The sequence below is a fragment of the Mercenaria mercenaria genome, chromosome 17 (assembly GCF_021730395.1).
Source record: "Mercenaria mercenaria strain notata chromosome 17, MADL_Memer_1, whole genome shotgun sequence".
Taxonomy (NCBI): domain Eukaryota; kingdom Metazoa; phylum Mollusca; class Bivalvia; order Venerida; family Veneridae; genus Mercenaria; species Mercenaria mercenaria.
The window spans coordinates 55,016,672-55,022,671 of record NC_069377.1 but is presented as its reverse complement, the minus strand read 5'-3'; positions in this window follow the sequence as shown (position 1 = coordinate 55,022,671).

Here is a 6,000-nt window from a genome sequence, read left to right as displayed (position 1 = left end):
GAGGTTTATATCTTTGAGGAATAGGCCAGCAATTTTTTTTTGTACTTGTATTATAACGCAAATGTTAAATATCATAAATAATAATGTGTTCCAAGTAACTGCGAAATAGACAAGAATTGACAGGAAACAGGCATTAAAATGGTCAGTTTTGTCGATCTTTGTGCGTCTCGGCACATCTTTTTATATCAATCAAACTGACCGTTTAATGTTTTTTACCGATGCACAGTATATTTCACATGATAACGTACATGTGTATGTTTTCTTTTTTATTGGAGAGCTTTGGTTTGAATGATGTGTTCAGCTGCCGAGTGGAAAAAAGCGATTTGTTACTAACGATGGTATTGACAGCTCACGGAGTAAAATATAGAACGTCATGATTTCAGACTGATGTTGCAATACAATTACATTTATTTTTCATACATGTATATTATGTGCAGACATAATTGAAGAACCTTCCACAATCAGGAATATATAGGAATGGTACACAGAGTTTTAAGTGTTACTACCGAAATAAAGCTTAATCCTCTTATCTTTCAATCTCATTTTCATATAGAATAGATTTACTTCTGAATCAATAAAAAATAACTCTGTAAAATATAGCCTTCGCATGGCATAGCATCTCGTTTTCGTGACAAAGCTATCTTATGTTAGCAATTTTGCATCTTGAGGAGATATGATATTTCATGTGATAACGCATCGCAACATATTCCCCGTTGTATAATTACAATAAAATACCAATTAAGTAAATGGCAAAAATTGATAACATATTGTTAAACGCTCTTTTTATGTAGACTCATTGTATTTAGGAATGGTGTTCAGTGTAGAGGCTTAGGGCAGCTTTGCAGTCATTAAATACAGAAAGAATGCAACGGCATAATCATCATTACCACTGAGTTGTAAAAGCGATTCACCAATGTATTTATGGAAAGACTGAAGTAGTCTAAAATATTGTTAAAGCATGCGTTTTCTTGAAGTGGTCATAGTTAAACTGTTATGAATGTAAGCAAGGTTTTTTCCGAATTGCATAATGTTGTCAAACTAAACTTCCTCGTGACAGTGCAAATTCTGTTTTAAGTTTTATATAACTACGCTTAATTACTAATTTACTTTTAACAGAACAAAACAACAATAGCATTCATAATAGATCATTCGCTCAGTACGATATGTTTCTTACTAAATGTACAATAATCCACCATTGAGATAACTTGGTATTTAACCCCTTTCCATCTGATCCCCATCTACTAGCTTTATGGAAAACATTTATTTGTTCATGCATAAAACTTGAAAATATGTCTGACAGGCTACACAGCAACGGGTTGTAAAAACGAAAAAAACAACTTGAAGTTCTTTTTGCGGTCATCTTTCTCCCCATATTAAACAAATTGTTCACCTTGGTTATTCAGATTTGTAACAATAATACTGCAAGAAACATGTTTTCAAAGCCTATTTTTATTAAAGATCAGTCAATATTTACAAGATTAAAACGAATTTCAAAAGAACTAAACCTAAGTAATTTTCTCATATAAATTATAACTAATTTAGAAATTTTGAAAGATAACAGGATCTGATAGTTGTTATATAAATTCTCTTAAAGGTTTAGACAGTCAAAAGTAAAATCAACTAGACTAACGCGCTTTCGTTTTTTTTTTTTTTTTTATGATATTTGTTGTCATGATTGTTTACGTGAATAATGAACAATGGATGTAATCACTCGATGAAACATTAAGATTAAAATTCCTGAGAATAAACGCTGTTTGATAATTAAGTGCTTTTAATGTGCATGCTTAATAATATTATAAATGACTTCAAAGACATGTTATAAATGCAACAACGTGATAACATAATTGTCGAATGTTGAAACTTCAGACTAAGGTCAACCAAAATGAATCAATTTATTTCTGAAAACATTGATTCTGCTAAATACAGAATCAGCCGCGAAATCCTTTGAGAATTATTGAAATATTTCTAGACATTTCGGATAGTAAACGTCGTCACTAGGTCATATGAGGCCTTATGTAAAATTGAAATAAACAGTAACGAATAAGTATGAACATTTAAAACATTTTCAACACTTTGCACGTTTCCCAACACTCTCTTTTATATTTTAAATTAAATAAGCTACAGCCTTGTTACACCGATAAACATCACTGCCTTTTTATGATCAGATAATTACCTGCACTACAGACAAACGACTGCACTTATTCCACATTGCATGCGAACATCTTCTAGCATCGTGTTTACATATTGCTTGTAATCAATCAAGTATTCCGGAAATTGCAAGGTTTTAAGAGTTCTTTATAAAGAACATTTCAAAGATATCTCTGAGCATATAGCAAAAGTTAACGAATAAAGGTCCAGTTTTTCAAATATGATTTCCGTTAAAGTAAAATAGGGAAATAGAACTTTGTCTGCCGAAAGACATTTTTATATTACGTAACTTTCCGTCAGCAGATCTCTATAGTAGAATGTGCAAATGTTTCTCCCTATATATAAAATAGAATAAAATAGAAAAAGGGGACCCAAATTAATAATTATATTTTCCTCATATTTTTCTCCGAAGTATCACAGCCTCATCAAAATTGTTGGCAGAATTAAATATATTGTGGAGGAACTTATATAAATAGGTTGTTCTGATTTATATGTAGGTGTGAACAATCGCCAGAAATCTGTATCTTGCAATATCTAATACAACGGCAAAGAATTAAGCGTATCCATACACTTAAATTGTTGCAGTTAATTTACAACAAGTCTTACGACAAACTACATGTGTTTGTAAATTCGTGAATAAGGAAAATATTTTAAATCTCTCTGCGTGCTTCTTCCCAAGGACCTCTTTACAGTTTTTTTGCTAATTCTTAGATATGCTCCTTTAATCATCGACTTCTTTTCCAGACTGAATAATTAACATTAATTACAAATTAATATCTAACATGCATTCGTGATTGTTGATTTTCGATCGCATCAGATGCTGAATCTTTTCCTTTCAAATCGGGGACTGAGTATTTTCCACGTTCTGCCTATTATCAGTTATTGAAATAACTATGATTGCTTTAAAAGCTAAAATCAGTCGCTCTTTTCGTTTCGGTAATTAACACTTCAGTGTAATTAACCGGAGATGGCATTTCAAAGATATAACGAGGAAATAACACATTAATTAATTATAGAAAATACACATCATTCTTAAGCTGTCAATACGTATGTTCAGGCGCTGTGTTTTATTATGATAAGCATATAGCCGCCACTTTGACTGTACGTCTGAAGTATTTCTTAGCAACCAATATTCTTGCTGGAATTCAGCGAAACTTCATAGCAAAACTCTTCCCTAAGAGAGGCTCCTTGGCCGAGTGATCAAGATCGATTACTTCATATTTCTGATGATTTTGAACTAAGTTGTTGCCCCTTGATTATTCAACATAGTAAACTATAGCGCTTTTCTTGTCCGGAGTATTGCTCACCAAGCCCTGGCTGATATTTAGCGAAACGTGATAGGTAGCTTCACTGCTTAGAGGAGATGCGCATATATAATGAGGCTTTTTATCAACAACTACTTGCTGGAGTTCTAACAACCTTCTTTGGGAGCTTCAATTCTAAGACTAGGTATGTGCGCACTCGATGAATTCCGCTTTTGTGCATTTACTATGCCAGAATCATGCTTCTGAGAACATCCATCAGTTTATGTCTGTGTTTTGAAAGGATGTTTGTATTTCCATATATTCCAAGTCAAAATGAAATCAAAATGAAATAAAAAATCTGGATCCATTTCTGTTGTAAATGTATGCCGCAGAATAAATGAAGCAGTCCTCTTTTTTGGTATTTTCATCAAACATCTTCTGCAGGGAAAATGGTTAATAACAATTATTCTAAAAACACTGTTTAAACCTTTTTCAGCCATCTTGTCTTTATCCAAACATGAAAAATTAAAAACAATTACTTTCCTTATTCGTATATGGTCACGTTAGTGTTTTAATCCTAAAAAGTAAATTCTTATAATGTGGCCTGCGCGAATAGATGTGATGCTGAATGGCCTGTTCTTGTTTTTCTAATAAATTTCACAAAGTCTCCTGACCACTAAAATAACAGATTTTCCACATTCTGCTTTTTAACGGAATAGCATGGAAGTTAATACAGGTTATGAGCATTGAGCAAGTAGATGAGATGTTTATATAAAAAAGGTTTCGTCTGAAGAAACATATTATGTTTGGCAAAGCCGTTTTAATCATGCATTTTCTATCACGTATGAATAAAAGCAATGATATATCACGTCTTTCCTCTTGCGAACAGATCATTTTGAATTTTTCTCTACAATGATTGATAATGGGAATCTTCCCAGCTCTCTAAGTACAGCACTATTTGGAGTTTGATATTTGACTCCAGAGATATATTTGCAGAATCTTATATGTAGTTTATCAACATATTTGTAACTAGTATTATTAAAGATTCCCTACACTTCAGCACCATAGAGTAATATTGGTACCACCATTTTGCCAAACAATGAGGGTTTGGTTTTAATATCAAAATTTACTTTATCAAACAATGATAAAAGATTATGATAAGCTCTAAGCGCTTGATCATGTAGGGATTTTACAGCTGCTGACATATTACCAGTGTATGTATATTTTACACATAATAATATGCGAGACGTTAACACAGTATCATAAAAAGAAAGTGTTTATTCTCTGAATGCATTCTGTTTTTTTTTTATATATTTTGAACAATTGAACAATTAGATAATGTGTCATGTCAGAAGGAAATATGTTCTGAATTTTAAAGCTGATGTATGCATATATGATTAGTCATATTTTAAATAAACACTACTCAATAACAGCAATAATGAATAATTCAGTTTTACCTAGGAGTGTTTTCATTTTTCAGGCTATTTAATAGCACAAGTGTCTTATGGCACAGCAACAATCAATTGAAACAAATGTCAACAGCTCGGTCAGATGCTTTCATTGGGTACTACATTTCGTACACATATAACCACGATTTTTTGTGATTTTAATAATATTTCAAAATTTTGTTAAATATATTGATTAATCGAAAAACCGAAATGTTGTTTTAAGTTGAATAATTTAATCTGAGATGCGAAAATGTTTCGTCGAAACCATGATATAGTAAAGCCTAATAAAATGTTTTGCAATTGTTTGACATTTCAGTTAATTTTGATCACTGTGTAAACATGCTGTGGCAATCGATATTTTTATCCCATAAATCTGGCTTATCTAAGACCATCCGATTAGCTAAATAAGGAGAGCGCAATTTCTTCGGATGGCAAGGTCGCGAGTTCTATCCCTGGCGGGTTGTATGTCCTCCGGGACTATTTGATAAAAGACATTGTGTCTGAAATTATCTGTCTTCTACCTCTGTTCCATGTTTACTTGCGGGGAACAGGTTTGTGCAGATACAGAATCCGGCCATCCACTGGCTTAGGAAGGTTGGTGATTATACCCAGGTGCCCGCTAGTCATGAAATAATGCATCTAGGGGGTTTTTCAGTCACCTTCAAAAGCTGGAAAGTCGCTTTATGACCTACAATTGTGTCGATGCGACGTTACAAAAAATACTTTGAAAAATATCACTTCTTTTTACAATGGACGAAGCAGGCAAACATTAGAATCTTTAATGGGCGGAAATGCAGAAAGAAAGACACATATGCATATGGTTTGATAATAATTATATAGTTTGATGTCCTAGGAGTTTAGTCAGATTTTGCGATTATTAATGGGTGTCATAAATGTTTTTTTTTTTCTTTAAATTTCTACCAAAGCCGACTGAGATATGAAATCGGCCAAAAAAAGTCTGGTGCACGCATAGCACAGGCACAGTCAGCATTGCATCATCTAAAAGCATTGTATTCAATTATGTTTTAGCAATCTATTTTTAATTGTTCAGATGGTGACGACTTTTCAGTTTTATATGAACTGATAAAATGTATCAGCATTTTTCAATTAAAAACTATTTTTCAAAACAAAATGTTAATTGATACATTAGTTATATAAAT